The sequence below is a fragment of the Hibiscus syriacus genome, unplaced genomic scaffold, assembly GCF_006381635.1.
Source record: "Hibiscus syriacus cultivar Baekdansim isolate YM2019G1 unplaced genomic scaffold, ASM638163v2 tig00117048_pilon, whole genome shotgun sequence".
Lineage (NCBI taxonomy): Eukaryota > Viridiplantae > Streptophyta > Magnoliopsida > Malvales > Malvaceae > Hibiscus > Hibiscus syriacus.
The window spans coordinates 11254187-11270978 of record NW_024063538.1 but is presented as its reverse complement, the minus strand read 5'-3'; the positions used below and the strand labels follow the sequence as shown (position 1 = coordinate 11270978).

The 16792-nt window shown below is 31.3% G+C and overlaps 1 long non-coding RNA gene across 1 annotated transcript in view; it reads left to right on the top strand.

The window, feature by feature from the left end:
- The window catches only part of LOC120197455, a 30169-nt gene extending 14218 nt beyond the window's left edge, over positions 1 to 15951 (top strand). The window contains exon 4 of the long non-coding RNA XR_005523262.1: positions 15912 to 15951. This is a non-coding gene — a long non-coding RNA (uncharacterized LOC120197455). The remainder of the gene's footprint in view (positions 1 to 15911) is intronic.
- Positions 15952 to 16792: the final 841 nt, after the last annotated feature.

The following is a 16792-nucleotide window of genomic DNA, read 5'->3' as shown; positions in this document are numbered from 1 at the left end:
TAAAAAATCTGATTTAATTAATTCAAATTAAATATACATTAAAGACTTATAATCTGAATTACAATCTTTAACATTTATTTAAAATCTTATTTAATTATTCCGAATTAAATATCGATTAAAAGAGTTGTAATCAAAATTACATTCTTTTAATGTTTACTTACTATATTCGGGATAATTAAAATCATATGTATATCAAATATACATATATTAACTCTAAATATATTTTAGTAACATACAACAAATTGTACATCTTTGCTCATTTCAATCCTAGGGTGTGACCCTGTAGGTTCTTGTAACGCCAGTAGTAATTATTAGAACAATTTTAATATTACATACAATGAGTGACATCTAGCAATATATCATTGTCACCTAAGTTACAAGAAATTATGATTCGACATATCATATTCGTGATTAACTCTTTTATGTATTACATCCTTTTGTCCCTTATATGTAGAATAGACACAAGTCTTGGAATAGTCACACTTGTATAACCCATCTATTGTTTCTTGATATTTAGAGTAGACTATAATTAACGAATGGTTTGTGATATCTCATATCAACTTATTCGAGCATGGCCATGCATTTCTAGTCTCACTCAATCAAGTGACCTTTGATATATTTTCTATTATGTAGGAAGGAAAAATCCTATCTTAATCATACACACCCACTACATATATCGAGATATATTCAATAACAGTCTTTATAGTGCAACCAATTACGGAGCATGTTTAACTGTATCAAAACATACAACAATATATGTTGGGATAACATTGATCTCAGGTCTGAGGATCATACATATAATCATTACCATTAGCAATGTTACGACCGTTACATAATAATCCAAGACATATGCTCATGGTGGGTCAATCCAATACATTATTCTCTAACAATATAATCATGTATCAATTCTGACATCTCTATGTCAATGAGAACCCGTTGTCATCAATCAATAACATGTTAGTCTTAAGCATATTATTATTGTCCATGCCCATAATAATACTTGACTATGGATCATTTTAATAATAATAATGTTATTATATGGACTTTATTATCTTTCAATTTATGTTAAACACAGACATATAACTGAAAAAAATAGTGGTAATGCCTTTATTCAATAAAATCGATAAATAAATGTATCTTTACAATCATCATATGATTGGTCTTTGGGCATACTCTAATAATCTCCCACTAGAACTAAGACCAATCACGCACATATCTAATACCGAGTGACTCGGTGTGACGATCATGCCTCTACCGTGTAAGAGGCTTCGTTAAGGGATCAACAATGTTGTCATCCGTGTGTATTCTGCATATTTCCACATCTCCTAGATATATGATCTCTCGAACGAGATGGAGGTGCCTAAGAATATGTTTGGATCATTGATGAGATATGTCTTCCTTTGCTTGTGCAATGGCTCCATTATTTTCATAACAGAGTTCTACAACATCTGATATGGCTTCCTAGTTCTGATATGAACTTTTTGATCCAAACAACCTCTTTTGCTATTTCACTGGTTGCAATGTATTCTATTGCAATGTATTCAACCTCTGTTTTAGAATCAACTATTGTGTCTTGCTTCAAACTTTTTCAGCTCACAGTACCTCCATTAAGACAAAACAAAAAACTTGATTGCGATCATTAGTCATCCTTGTTAGTTTGGAAGCTGGCATCAGTATAACCTTTTACACTAAGCTCTTCCTCCCCTCTATAGAAAAGAAATTTATCCTTATTTCTATTTAAGTACTTAAGGATATTTTTAACCGCAACCCAGTGATTTTCATCAAGGTTTGCTTGATACCGACTCTTAATGCTTAAAGCATACGATTCATCTGGTCGAGTACATATCATGGCATACATGATAGAACCAATAGACGAAGCATATGGAATCTTATTCATCCGTTCTCTTTCTTGTGGAGTTAAAGGACACATTTCCTTCGAAAGAGAAATGACATGTCTCATAGGCAACAATCCTTTCTTGGATTCTTCCATACATAAACTTTTCATCACTTTGTCTATATATATACTTTGACTCAGACCTAGAAGTCGTCTTGATATATCTCTATAGATCTTAACTCCTAAGATATACGCTGCCTCACCCAAATCTTTCATAGAAAAAACAACTACCTAACCAAGTCTTAACATACTGTAAAGTAGGTATATCATTTCCTATGATGAGTATGTCGTCTACATACAAGATTAGGAAAGAAACAATGCTCCCACTAGCCTTATTATAAACACAACGCTCATCTTCAGTTATGATAAATCCAAATTCTTTGATTGCATCATTGAAACGAAGATTCCAGCTTCGAGAAGCTTGCTTTAGTCCATAAATAGACCTCTATAGCTTACAAACCTTTCTAGCTTTTTCTGGAGCGACAAAACCTTTTGGTTGTGTCATATACACATCATCTTCAAGTTTTTCATTAAGGAAAGCAATTATGACGTCCATTTGCCAAATTTCATAATCATGGAATGCAGTTATTGCGAGCAAGATCCGGATAGACTTAAACATAGCTACAGGGGAGAATGTTTCGTCATAGTCTATACCATGAACTTTTCAAAAACCTTTAGCAACTAATCACCCCTTGTATGTTTGTATATTGCCATCCATGTCGGTTTTTGTTATCGAAAACCCATTTATACCCTATAGGTTTGACCCCTTCAGGTGGTTCAACCAAAGTCCACACTTGGTTTATTAACATGGAATCCATCTCAGATCTCATGGCTTCAAGCCATTTCTCAGAGTCTGGTCTAGACACTGCCTCTTGATAAGTTATACGATCATCTTGATCCATAAGAAGAACATCTCCACGTGTGGCAATGAGAAATCCAAATCTCTTAGGTGCATGACAGTCTCTTGTGGATCGGTGCAGTGGTTATGTTTCTAAATCTGTTGATTGTTCCTCAATAACTTATGAAACATGTTCAACTTCAGGTTCACTAATATGTTGTTCTTGAACTTCTCCAAGTTCATTATTTCTACCCTTCCCTTTCTTTGAGAGAAAATCTCTTTCGAGAAAAACTTTCGTTCGAGAAACAAACACTTTGTTCTCGTTAGGGTTGAAGAAATAGTATCCCTTAGTTTCTTTAGGATATCCAACAAATATACACTTATGAGATTTAGGTTCGAGCTTTGTAAACATCTAATGTTTTACATAAGCTTCACAACCCCAAATCTTCATAAAAGACATACTAGGATGTTTCCCTGTTCATATCTCGTATGATGTCTTTTGAACCGATTTAGATGGAACACGATTTAGTGTGAAAGCGACTGTTTCAAGTGCATGTCCCCAAAAAGAAGTCAAAAGATCACTGTAACTCATCATTAATAGAACAATATCTAACAGTGTTCAATTCCATCTTTCATAAACTCCATTCCATTATGGTGTACCAGGTTGTGTAAGCTGTGAAACAATCCCACATTCTTTCAGGAGTTCATCAAAATCTATGCTTAAGTATTCTCCACCTCGATCTGATCAAAGTGCCTTAATACTCTTGCCTAGTTGATTATGTAATTCATTTTTAAATTCCATAAACTTTTCAAGGGCTTCAGATTTATGGCGCATAAGATAAATATACCCATACCGATTGAAGTCATCAGTGAAAGTAATGAAGTAATGGAATCCACCTCTGGCTTGTGTATTCATCGGTCCACATACATCACTGTGTATTAACCCCAATAAATCACTTGCTCGCTCACCTTTACTATTAAAAGGAGCTTTAGTCATTTTCCCAACAAGCAAGATTCGCACACATCATATTGTTCGAAAACAAATGAACCTAAGAATCCATCTTTATGGAGTTTTGATATGCATTTCTCACTTATATAGCCTAAACGGCAATGCCAAAGATAAGTTTGTTTCAAGTCATTTGTTTTTGATCTTTTAGTATTTATGTTATAAATGGATTTTTCTTGATCCAAAATATAGAGTCCATTAACCAATTGTGCTGAACCGTAAAAAAAATTATCGAGATAGAAAGAACAACAATTATTCTTAATAATAATCTCAAAACCAATCTTGTCCAAACAAGAAATAGAAATAATGTTCTTAATCAAACTAGGCACAAAACAACAATCCTCTAAATTTAAATCAAGTCCACTAGTTCTTTGGCCAGGTTCCTTCTCTTTTGCAGTCTCTGTACAGAAGTACAAATATGAGAACCAAAACCAATATCTAATACCCAAGAAGTAGATGTTGACAAATTAAAATCAATAACATAAATACCTAAAACAAACTTTCTGTTTACTTTTGCCTTCTTGACCTCTTCAAGGTAAACATGGCAGTTTCTCTTTCAGTGTCTGGTCTTATCGCAATGGAAACATTTTTCCTTCCTTGCTAACTCCCCCTTTGGGTTTCAATGCATTTTTTCCTTTTGGTTTGACCTTATCATTGCCCTTAGACTCTGCCTCTACCTTTTTCTTTCTCTTTCCTTTATCCTTGTGGACCATAAGAATGGGCTTACGTCCAACCTTTTTCATGTTGCTTTCAATAGTTCGTAACATGCCAAGTAACTGTGGCAAAGTATTGTTAATTTCATTCATGTTGAAATTAAGGACAAATTGGCTATAGCTATCTGGCAACGATTGTAGGATAACATTGGTAGCCAATTCAACTTTGGCTTTTTCTTTTAGGATATTGATTATTTAAGTAACACTTTACTAGTTACATCTCATGTAATTCCTCATTTTGGTGAACAACTCTTGTTCAAATCATATCATGACTTATCCAAATACTTAACCTTTAGGTTTCTAATCCTATTAGAATAACCTAGCTAAGTTATTACCAATATCTCAACGAGTGAATATCATTTGTTTATTCTTCGTGTTTAACCAAGATAGATTTATGCTTTGGCAAAGCCCACACAATATCTATCGAAGCCTTAACGAGGGTAAATATTGGATGGTTAAGTTAACTTAGATTATAAAGAGGGATTTGCGTAAATATCTCATCATTGTTCGTTTTAATATTAGGCCATTATTGATCTCATCAATATTCATTCTTATTTTAGTATTTTTTGCATTACCCATATAACATATATAAGCAATAAATAAGATGCAATGGTTATAGCCCAAAAATAATAACTAAGATGGCACATCCCAAGCCAAAGCGAGAACCAAAACCTTAAAACTTAAACTACTCTATAGGTATCTTCTCGCCTTTAGCTCAATCCGTTCTTCTTCCCCTTTTTGAATCTTCATAGGATTACAATTTAAAAGAAACTCATTTTACATACGAGGGAATAAGATGAGAAGAGAAATACAACTGAAATATAGAAAGACACGACACGCAGGCCGTATTTTAAAATTCAACCATTGTAAATGGAAAAAGGGCTATAACATGCATGTCAAACACCGTACAAAACAAACATATCATATATATATGCACACGTTGTTAGACCTTTTTTAAAAATACTAATATGGGCCTACAATTTATATTGCTTATTAAGGGTCAAGGGGCGAAACGCCTTGCGGGGTCTAGGGGCAGAGCCCTTAGCGTGCATCGGCCGTACCGTGACGCCGGTGGGATTTTTTTGGAAAAACAACACTTTTGTTTCTATAGAAAAACCTCACGATTTGATAACACTTATCAACATAATCGTGTTTTTTTGGGTTTTTAATCCCGAAGGTTTTTTTTCTTGCATTGGAACAACCATTGTTCCACTGCCAAACACGATTTGCTATCGTATACCCACTGATCATCATGTCAATGATTGACATATTGATTTCGTAAATTCTTGCAACAACATACATATTGTAAAAAATAGATTAACAGATTAACATATTAATCAAAACTTTAATCCACCATTAATTTCGTACAAAATCATGAAATCATCAAAAATAGTAAAATCAAAACATGCATCTCATACATATCGCATCAACCAATAATTTAACCCAAATTCAGATCATACAAGTTGCTCTGATATAACTTTTAGGATCGTCAACGCACCCCATGGTGCAGCGGAAACAAAAACTCGACGGTCTCACTAGCGATCCAAGTACGTAAAATCGAAATCGAGAGGAAATGATGTGAATACTTACAATGGGTTCCTTGAAAAACTGCAAAGACAAGAATGTCTAATGGTGATCACGAACTGTTCGAATCGTAAGCCTCCACGAAAACACATCTTGGCCTCTACTTAGTTCACCTGATTGAGAGAAAATTTACTTTTCCCAAAAACAATTTTGAGAAAAACGATTGAAGAACATGACTGCTAGACCTTACCTCACTTTAAATATATCAGTTACCCTAACATATTAGGGATTTTAAGTTATTTTGAATTAATAAATTTTTTTGATTTAATTAATTCAAACTAAATATATGTTAAAGATTTATAATCTGAATTACAATCTTTAACGTTTATTTAAACTCTTATTTAATTATTCTGAATTAAATATCGATTAAAAGAGTTGTAATCAAAATTACATTAATTTAATGTTTACTTACTATATTCGAGATAATTAAAATCATATGTATATAAATATACATATATTAACTCTAGATATATTTTAGTAACATACAACAAATTGTACATCTTTTCTCATTTCAATCCTAGGGTGTGACCCTGTAGGTTCTTAAAACGCTAGTAGTAATTATTAGGACAATTATAATATTACATACAATGAGTGACATCTAGCAATATATCATTGTCACATAAGTTACAAGAAATTATGATTCGACATATCATCTTCGTGATTAACTCTTTTATGTATTACATCCTTTTGTCCTTTATATGTAGAATAGACACAAGTCTTGGAATAGTCACACTTGTATAGCCCATCTATTGTTTCTTGATATTTAGAGTAGACTATAATTAATGAATAGTTTGTGATATCTCATATCAACTTATTCGAGCATGGCCATGCATTTCTAGTCTCAGTCAATCAAGTGGCCTTTGATATATTTCCTATTATGTAGGAAGGAAAAATCCTATCTTAATCATACACACCCCACTACATATATCGAGATATATTCAATAACAGTCTTTATAGTGCAACCAATTACGGAGCATGTTTAACTGTATCAAAACATACAACAATATATGTTGGGATAACATTGATCTCAGGTCTGAGGATCATACATATAATCATCACCATGAGCAATGTTATGACCGTTACATAATAATCCAAGACATATGCTCATAGTGGGTCAATCTAATACATTATTCTCTAATAATATAATCATGTATCAATTCTGACATCTCTATGTCAATGACAACTCGTTGTCATCAATCAATAACATATTAGTCTTAAGCGTATTATTATCCATGCCCATAATAATACTTGACTGTGGATCTTTTTAATAATAATAATGTTATTATATGGACTTTGTTATCTTTCAGTTTATGTTAAACACAAACATATAATTGAAAATAATATTGGGAATGCCTTTATTCAATAAAATCAGTAAATAAATGTATTATTACAATCATCATATGATTGGTCTTTGGGCATACTCTAACAATAAGTTGGGGTTTTAGTATTGTGATTCCCATTGTTATACTATAGCGAACTCTTCTATTTAATATTAATATATAATATGGCCACTTGTTTTCCCTTATTCAGGATTATTGGGGGTTTTAATGAGGCCCCATATTTCTTTTAAAAAAAAGCTTGAAGTTGAACTTGTAATTTTGTATATGGATTAAGACATTATTAAAGTATATCAAATTTATTTTTATAACTAAAATTAGGGTATACTCGAAAAAAACTAAATTTATTAGGCATTAAATAAAGATTTGAAACTTTTTTTTAAAAGGAACAAACTTGCCTCATTAAAAACCCTTCATAACTTGAACGAGACGAAATAATCAAGAAAGAGGAAGGAAAAAAGAGTGCCCAAAAATATTATTCTCATAGTCACAACACACCAAAACCAATAGTAACCGATATAGTAAGTTCACCAAAAAAACACAACACAATCCAATGAAAAAACCAAAAAACCAAAAAATGATATGACAAATGAAATTATAAATGGAGCTCAATCAATCTCCCAATAAAAATTCTACTCGCGACCAATATTACTCTTCACCAATAGATTAGCTTCACAATTACCTTCTTTATAAGAAAAAAAACCCTTCAAGAAAATCTAAAACAAAAATTTTTGCATCACAAATCTACATCTTTAAAAATTGAAGGAGCTAAAGGAGGATTATCAATCTAAGAAATAGGTATACCACTATTAGATTCTATGACAAGACCATTAGATAGACACTATCTATAAGACAAAAAACAAATAGAACAAGCTTCCAATAAAGCAAGTAGCTCGACTTAAAAGGGATCCATATAACCATTGAATTTTGAGAAACGAAGGAGAGGATATTTCTAATGATCCCAAGAATGCCCCAATACCAGCTTTACAAAAACTGTTAAAAACAACATCATTGACATTAAATTTTAGAGTTTCAAAAGAAGGGACAACCTACGAGACAACAAGTAGTCTTTTGATATGATGGGTGGAGAGACGACGACGATGGATTAATGAAGAAATAAAAAACGTAGATAAGAGTTACTCTTGTACCAGAATTCGATCCTCGTGAGAGTAATGTCAAAAATTGGTTTTTCGGTTTTTATCACAATATTTATTGTTAAACACAATTTTATTTTGAAACAACCATAGGGATCACAATCAGGGATTCTAATAGAGGTCGAATAGTTGCATAGCGACCGTTATATCACGATCATGACAGCGTCCAAGACCGCTATCGCGAAAAATAGCAGTGTGACAGCAGAAGCACACCAAAGTGGTAGATTGCTACCGTAATTTAGCGGATAGTGGTCAACCGCGGTAATAGCGGACTGCTATTTCCTTTTTTCGCTATTTCATTTTTTAAAACTCAAATTTCCTTAAAAATCAACCCATTTAGAAAAAAATTCACGAACGCGATATCCGCAATGATCGCAATAGCATATGTTATATCCGCAACCGCGATAAACTCAACACGACCAAAAATACGGCCGCAACCACTATTTAAATCTCTGATCACAATATTTCAAAGAAAACTAATCGCCATATTAGCTTTGATAAAGGTCTAATCGACGCCCACACTCAAAAATGAGAAAATGTTGGAAAAAATAAATTGAATTCATTGATGAAATATTCTAAATTAAAAGATATTTACTATCTCTTTACATCTGAGTATTAATAGAATAATTATTTTCTTTCAAATATCTCAAAGTAAAAGATATTTATTATTATTTTTTAAAATTTGAATATTGAAAAGATATCAAAAGATATTAAAAGATATCGATATCTTTTTAAATATATTTTCAAATTAAAGATATTATATATTAAAAGCTATTATCTTTTTAGAGTTTAAATATTAATGAATAACACTAATTTTAGTAAATTCTCCTTTGAGAATTCCTTATAAATAGAGTGTTAACCTTCTAGGTTAATTGTATCTCAGAATTTAAGAACTTCTAAAATCTTGAAAAAATATTTTCTCTCATTCTTTAGTTTTCTAGTGATATTCAAAAGCAAAAACTAGTTCGTCAACTTGAAAGTTTGTGTAACACTCCAAATTTTGGGCTAGTAGTTTCGGGTTTACCCGAAAGGTAAGTGGACCTCGTGAATTTAATAAATTAAGTCGTTGGGCTTAATTGGGTTGGAATTTGGCCCAATTAGCCATCAAAGGGGATTTTTGAATTATAGAAAAATAAGGAAGGACCAAGGGTGCAGTTATTCCATTTTTAAAAAGATTATTGCTTTTATTTTCTTTATCTTCTCATTCTTTTCATTTCTTCCTCCCTTCTCATTTTCATCCTCTTTTTCCTCTCCAAATTTCCATAACACTAAGGTAAGATCTTGATCTCTTTTTATTCTTCATTTTCGTCCTAAATTCATCCAGCAACCTTAGTTTAAGGAAACAAAGCCTTGATTTAATCCTAACTAAAGAAAACAAGGGTTTTCATCCAAATCACCAAGGAAAGGTTTTTGGCTAAGAAAGAGGCTTCATTTTTGGATTCAATCATCAAGGTAGTGTATTTCTAATCCTTTGAAGTATTAAGTTTTCATAAATTTAGATATTTTGTTAAGATTTGGTGATTTGAACATTTTAGGGTTTTTCTTTGATTTATAAAGCAAATCACATTTTAGGTGATAATAATATGTTTCTATGATACCTTAAGACCCTAAACAACTTACTAAAGCTTTAGAATAAGTTTAGAAACCAAACCAAGTCTTTTAGGATATTTTTGAGTGATTTTTGAGCCTAAATAAACTATTTTAGGGTTTGAGTATCGATACTAAGAATAATATCAATATTGGTTAAATTGGGGAAACAATTAGGGATTTGGATTGTGAGTATCGATACTTCTAGGTAGAGTATCGATACTACCCTTGCAGTATCGATACTCAGGGTGACAGTAAGGCTCCTTTTTCGGTGACATAATGCATTTTTGGTACCTATACTCATAGGGTATCGATACTTGACCATAGGGTATCGATACTACAAGTAAAGTATTGATATTATTCACTTTAGATGGATATATAAACACAAATATATAAAAATAATCTCCAAATTATTTTTATATAATTTCTGGTGAATTTTCGAACCTACTGCCAAATTCAGAATCTAACTATTTCTTTTAACTTCATCCCTAGGTTCTTCATCAATTTTCCAAAATTTATGAATTTATCCCTAACTTTTTAAAACTTACGAAATGGTCCCCAAATTTTTCTAAGGCCTATAGAATACTTCCTTCATCATTTCCAAACAATATATAATTTTTCCATAATTTTCCTTACTCAAACCATTCATGGCCGAAATTTAATGAACAAGTTCTAGAAAGATTAAACATGTTCTAATCATCATACATGCTTGAATATGAATCTACTACCTCACAAACATAAAAATCCATCATCAATTTCAGGATCCCTTTATATGAACATAAACCCTTAAATTTGGGATCTTTAAACACCAACAAGATTACCATGCAATATTGGTACCAAAAGATAGAGTTTTTCATGTATAACAATTTTCTATTTACAACTTACTCAAGATACTAATTAAATTACTTAGAAATTGAGTTGAAAATTTTCTCTTACCTTAAGAGAAACCCACGGCTTGGAGAAGAAGATGAGCTGAAAATTCTTCCCCATCATAATACTCTAATATTAAATAAATCTAGCACATGTCTTAATATAGTATAATAGAATTATTTTATTCAATTCAATAGGAAATTCCATTTTTGCCATTAATGAATCTCCATAATCACCATAAAACCAAGCCATCTGATTATTATCATATTACAAAGTCAAACATAAATTATTTTGACTTTTAATTCTGAAATTCCTCTTGAATTTTCAAAAATTACGTTTTAGTCACTAAATTCCACTGTTTCGGTTAAATCTGGAACATTACACAATTCCAAACCAAATTTCTCTGATCCAAAATATTAAAATAATATTTCCAACCATTTTATAACATCCTTCAAATTTTTGTAAAATTCCAATTCGATCTGAAATACCGATTTCCTTACCGGCTTTAACCCTTTCTACTTTTTCTTTACTAAAATTCCAAATCCAAAAAATATGATTTCTATAACTCAACTATCAAGAGTAAACCATCTATTTATGTAATACAAATTCTTTTTAGGAAATTATCACTTAATTCCCTAAACTTTTTCCCCAAATTTCTACTTTGACCATCAAACTTTCAAAATTTGCATTTTGGTCATTGTCTAAATTTTTGGGGTATTACAATTATCCCTTCCTTAAGAAAATTTATCCTCAAATTTTAAAACTTTCTATGAAACACTAACTCCCCTTTTACGATTGCATTTTCCATTGCAAATTCGTATCCCTTAGTTAGGGTTGTACGAACTGGTAAGACGTGCCCTCGCCTTATGCGAAAACCTCTTCGGTCTTGCCAACTTCTTGAAATCCGATTTTTTTTTCTCCTCAATTTAGGAATTTTGTTAAGATCATGCTAATCATTAGATTTGGAAACTGTTTAATCCAAATCTTCAACTTGATATTAAAATATCTACACATTTACATATCATTTTTTCCCCAAGTAACATCATTGACATTATGATTTTGCTAAATCACTTTGTCTAGAGAATTTCTCTTCTTATGCAGTTCTTTAATTTATCGAGCTAAGATCCAGATTGATTATTCTTCATAAATCAAATCTATTTAAATCCCAATTTCCTCTATTGAAATGACATATAGAAGCTCTGGTCGATACTTTCCAAACATCGACACATGAAAAATAATATCTTGTACTTTGTCCAACTCTGGCTCTCAATTACCTCCATATTTAATGCTAACCCATCAGTCCAACTCTTTTTAATATCTCATAAGATCCAATAAATCTTAGACTTAATTTTCCTTTGCGTTTTGGGTGCAAAATATTTTTCTAAGGCGATACCTTAAGAAAAACTTTATCACCTTCATGGAAATTCAATCTTTTTTTTTCACTTCAAGTCTACATAAGACTTTTGCCGATCCAATGTCATCTTGAGATTATCTTTACTTCATCCTCAACCTCTTTCAATAAAAATCTAGATCAACAAAATTTTGATCTTTTAACTCGAACCCACTCAATGGTGTTCGACATTTTCTCCCATATAAAACTTCACACGGAGTTATCTTGATGCTTAATTTAATAATGTCATTGTAGAAGAATTCTACTAAAAACAAATACTTTTCTTTTTCCCATGATTCCTTAGAATCAATCAAACATGCACTCAACATATCTTCCAATATCTGAATAGTACTTTCTGACTTATCATCCGTCTATGGATGAAAAATCATACTGAATTTAAATCAAATACCCCACATTTTATGCAAATAATTCCCAAAGTCTTAAAGTAAACTTTGGATTCGTGTTAGATATAATGGATACCAAAACTTCTTGTAATCGAACTATCTTCTTGATATACCACTATGTATATTTATCCAATGCATAGACCATTCACATCGGAATGAAATGTGCTGATTTAATTAACTAGTCACTATCACCCAAATAAAATCCTTTTTATTTGATGTCAAAGGTAGTCAAGTAACAAAATCTATAGTGACTTTTTACCACTTCCACCATGGAATAGAAATCAGTTGCAACAATTACAAAAGCACTTTATGCTATGCTTTTACTTGTTGACATGTCAAACATGTAGCATCAAACTCAGTAATGTTTCTTTTCATACCTGGCCACCAAAATGACTCTTTACATCTTGATACATTTTTTTTAACTCTTATGCCATTTGCCGAAACAACATGACAAAGAAATTCAACTTCTGATAGCCAAAACTTGCACTTTGACAATTTAGCATATAACTTTTTATCCTTAAATATTTCAAGTACAATACGCAGATAATCATCATGCTCTATCTTTATCTTCGAGTATACCAGAATGTCATCAATATAGATCACCACAAATTAATCCAAGTAAAATTGAAATACTCGATTCATCAAGTCTATGAATATTGCCAGAGCATTTTTCAAACCAAACGGCATTACTACGAACTCGTAGTGTCTATACCGTGTTCTGAAAACTATCCTTGGAACATCTTCCACTTTAATATTTAACTGGTGATATCCCAATCGATTATCAATTTTTGAGAACATTGCTGCTCCTTTTTAAGCTGATCAAACAAGTCATCATTCCTCAGAATAGGATATTTGTTCTTGATAGTTACTCTGTTTAACTATCAATAATCTTCTCAATAATATATGCATAATTGCATATATCTATTTTTTTAACCAATACCGGTTTACCCCAAGGTATAAAATTCGGTCTAATGCATCCTCCATCTATAAATTCTTGCAATTAGTTCTATATTCTCTTAACTCAATTGCAACCATTCGATACAAACCCAAATATACATGATTAATGCTTTGATAACCATTAATATTGAATTCCACCTCTCAATCTGGAGGTAATCCAAATGATAAATCTAAAAAGACATATAGAAATTCCCAAGTTATGGAAATATCATATGATCTTATTTCAGATACTTAAATATCTCTCACCTTAACTAGAAAAGCTATGCATCCTTTTTACATCATCTTAATCATAACCATTGTTGATATCACTTTAGTGACGATTTCACTTTTTCATCAATCATTAATTGTTTTTTAATTTCTCCGTATTTTTCTAAATTAATCGCTTCTTGCGACCATTAGCCCATCTTTAATACAGAGACAATCCACTCATGATCAAAATGATCTTAAACTCGTTAATTGTAATATCCCAAAAATTTAGACAATGACCAAAATGAAAATTTGGAAAGTTTGGTGGTCAAAATAGAAAATTTGGAAAAAGTTTAGGGAATTAAGAGATAATTTCCTAAAAAGAATTTTATTCCATAAATAAATAGTTTACTCTTGAGAATGGAGTTTTTATATAAATCATATTTTCGGATTTGGAATTTTGGTAAAGAAAAATTAAAAGGGACAAAGCCGTTAAGAAAATCGGTATTTCAGATCGAGTTGGAATTTTACGAAAATTTGAAGGATGTTATAATATTGTTGGAAATATTATTTTAATATTTTGGATCAAAGAAATTGGGTTTGGAAATATGCAATTTTTCAGATTTAATCGAAACAGTGGAATTTAGTGACTAAAACACAAATTTTGAAATTTCAAGGTGAATTTTGGAAATAAAAGTCAAAATAATTCATGTTTGACTTTGTAATATGATAATGATCAGATGGCTTTGTTTTATGGTGATTATGGAGATTCATTAAGGGTAAAAATATAAATTCTTATGGAATGGAATAAAAAATTCCATTAGGATATTATATTAGCATGTGATAGATATAATTAATATTAGAATAACAATATTGGGGGAACATTTCAGCTTCTTCTTCCTCCAAGGGCCGACACTTTCAAGCAATAAAGGTAAGCATTTTTAGTTTGAATTTTGAAGCGATTTCTTGAGAATTTGAGTAGGTGTGGTTAGGAAAAATGTTCTACGTTCAATTCTCTACATTTTGACATGAATATTACTAGGGTTTCATGTTCAAGTTCATCTTGAGCTGATGAAGGGATTTTGATTCTTGTGTTTTATGGGTTTTGATGAGTTAAGTAATTTTAAAGAATTTGTTGTAAGAATTGATGAAGAACCTAAGAATGAAGTTAAAGAAAACAGTTTGGATTTTGAATCTGGCAGTAGGTTCAAAAATTCACCAGAAATTATATAAAAATAATTTGGAGATTAATTTTATATATTATGTTCATATATTGATCTAGTTTCGTTTAAAATAAATGGGGTTCAATTTCAAGTTGTATACAAAAAGATATGAATTTTTAACCAAGGAAAGGTCAGAAAAATCGGACAGCAGATTCTGCAAAACAGATCATGTTGATCAACTTTGAAAATTCACCATAAATTGTACAGAATGAATTAGAAGGATTTATTTATATGGATAGATTTGTATTCAAGTATAGTTTTCAATGAAAGAAACGGAATTGAATTCCATTGTGTATATCAATACAGAGTATTGATTCTTTGAAGGTAGTGCGAATTGTCTGAATATGGAAAATTGACTGGTTGTTGTATAAGTGTTGTATAATTGATATACTATGCTGGAAAATGTTGTTTTGGAATTAAAATGAGAGTTATATGTGATATATGACTGTTTTGGAAGTTTGAAAAGATTTGTGGTTTATTTACAACATTTGTAGAGTTGGGGTACTTAAAGATACTTATGCCTTTGTAAAGCATTTGAATGATAGTAATTTCAATGCTGGAATTTTTATATTAAGAATGTAAGTGATAAAATGGTGAAGGACCATTTTTTGTAAATTGGAAAAATTGATTCCAATGTTAACGGAATTATTAAGAGATAAATAATTTGATAGATAATGAGTTTCAAATATATTATGGAGTTATTATGGGATATGTTTATGTTAGTACAATACTAACATATGTATCGTTATGAATTGATGATTTATACAGATTGTGATTGATTTGTAATCGAAGCAAATCAAATATAAAAGGGCTTATGGCGGACAATAGTGAGGCTTATATATTTTGAAAGACATAAAGTGTCAAGGTGAGTGTAATACATGCATGAAATTATACATGGATGTTTTATACATCATCAGGAAGACTTGCGATAAGTCAACCTTGTTTATATCAGCATGTTATATGTCATTTTTTATAACTTTGACATGACATTGAAATGTCACGGTATGAAATCAAAATGCATTGATTATGAAAACTGTGATATTTTACCATGAATGTTTTCGAGTATGAATTGCCCAATGTTAAATATTGATAATATACTTTGCCATGGATGAATTGAATAAATAGACTATATGCCCAAGTAAGTCATTGAGGGATAGGGTATAGTTGGCATGCCATAGAGTATAGCAGTTGCAGGTTTATAATACACTTCGGTGTATATGGTGGGCACGACCTTATGTGTAATACACTTTGGTGTATATGGTGGGCACGACCTTATGTGTAATACACTTCGGTGTATATAGTGGGCACGACCTTATGTGTAATACACTTCGATGTATATGGTGGGCACGACCTTATGTATAGCACTACGGTGCAAATAGTACTCGAATACCCAGGGTCCTCAAGGTTGTATATTGGGCTATAGGCTATGGTTTATGGTTTATTGCTTAATAAATGGTAAGCATACAAATAAGCTTACGAGCTTTTGGAATAATGGCAAGTATATGGGTAAAATAAGCTTACGAGCTTATGAGATTAAATGGTAAGTATTTTGTATAAAATAAGCTTATGAGCTTATGGAATTTAAATGGTAAGTATTTTGGTAAAATAAGCTTACGAGCTTATGGGATAAATGGTAAAAGATTTTATAT